Source organism: Phoca vitulina, unplaced genomic scaffold, assembly GCF_004348235.1.
Source record: "Phoca vitulina isolate PV1807 unplaced genomic scaffold, GSC_HSeal_1.0 scaffold4, whole genome shotgun sequence".
NCBI lineage: Eukaryota > Metazoa > Chordata > Mammalia > Carnivora > Phocidae > Phoca > Phoca vitulina.
Window position 1 is genome coordinate 5,386,584 of NW_022589707.1, and position 1,914 is coordinate 5,388,497.

Below are 1,914 nucleotides of genomic sequence, written 5' to 3' on the forward strand. Positions count from 1 at the left end.
TGAGGACCCTTGTTACCGTTGGCCTGACAAACAGGTGGGCCTAGATGGGGAACGGTATCTAATTTTCATGCCTGTTAACTGTGGGGAGGGGGTCAACAGAATAATTCTTAAAGGCCATGTCTCACCTTCACATCAGCATTTCTGGAGATGGGCAATGGGCATCTGTTGCCCCACATAGCTCCTGGGTTCCTGGAAGTCCCACATCTTGAGAAAAGAAGGTATCTCTTCAAGGAAAGTTGGACTTGGCCATCAAAGACATGAGATAGGGACGCTAGACCAACATGTGGATCATCTTTCTTTCTGCCTCATGCCAGCCCTAGACTGTAGTAAGCTGTGAAGCCTGCCTGGTTCCACAAGGCTTACCGTGGGAAGAGCCAGGTGTGGCACTGAAGTGGCCCCTCCCTTTTTCTTATACCCCTGTAGGACTCTCCTTTCCTGGCAACCAAATCCCAACTAGAAAACTGCAAGAAGAAATGTCCTTTATTCTTGCCTTATTTTTAAATAATTTGATTGTGGGAAGATACACATAACATAAAATTTACTATTTTAACCACTTTCAGGGATACAGTTCAGTGGCATTAAGTCCACTTACATTGTTGCATCACCATCACTGCTCTTAATCACAGGACGATTTCATCATCCCAAACTGGAATTCCTGTACTCCTTAAACACGAAGTCCCCACCATACCTCCGCACAGCCCCTGATAACCAATATTCTACTTCATGTCTATGAATTTGCCTACTCTAGATACCTCATGAAAGTGGAATCATGGTTTATTTCACTTAGCGTAATATTTTCAAGATTCATCCATGTTGTGGCAGGCATCAGAATTTTATTCCTTTTAAAGGCCAAATAATATTTCATTGTATGGATAGACCACATTTTGTTTATTCATTCATCCATTGGTGGACATTCAGGTTGTTTCCACCTTCTGGCTATTGTAAGTAACACTGCTATGAACATTGGTATATAGTTCTCTTCGAGTCCTTGCTTGCAATTCCTTTGGGTATATTGCTTGATGTGGAATTGCAGGATCTTATAGCAATTACTGTTTAATTTTTTGAGAAATTGCCACACTGTTCATTGTTTTTCTTTTTTCTTCTCTCCCTCCCCCTCCTCCTCCTTTTTCTTCTTCTCCTCCTCCTCCTTCTTCTTCTTCTTCTTTTTCTTCTTCTGATAATAACCATCCTAATGTGTATGAAGTGGTGTCTCATTGTGGTTACGATTTGTATTTCCCTAATGACTAATGACAATGAACATCTTTTCATATGCTTATTGGCCCTTCTATATTTATTTTTGGAGAAATATCTATTCAAGTCCTTCATCTCTGTTTAAATTGTGTTGGTTTTTTTTGTTGTTTTTTAGTTGTCTTATCCTTGCTTTTTGAGGCTCACAGTCTAACGTGTTTGTATCTTATTTGTGTCCAGGTGTATGTTTAAATAAGTGTGGTAAATTATGCCTTTCTGTGCTTGAACAGGTCAATCATTTCTTTTATGGGACTGTCCCTGGTCTGTCCCTCAGGTGGCTCATTAGCAGCTAATCATCCTTGTGCATGGAGGTAGCAGGCTCCTGGCTATGTCTCCTCCAGCAGCCATCCTCCACCCCCACCTCCCTCTGCCCCTGTGCTGAGTTGTGGGGTGGCAACAACAATGCAGGATGGGCCATCCCTATCTAGGGAGGAAACTGTGAGATAGTGTCCAGGGCACCCAGTACTGGGCTCATGACAGTCTCCCTCTTGTCTCCAGTCCTTTGCACCTCACCCTAGCCCTATCATCACCTTCACCCGAAAGCCATAATATCTTTTAGGAGGACTGTGGTCTGGAATAGCAAAAAGGTACGTGGGATTTATGAAACCACTGGTAGGTTCTTCTAGATACTCATACAAAGCACAGATGAGTGTGGAACAGTGAGGG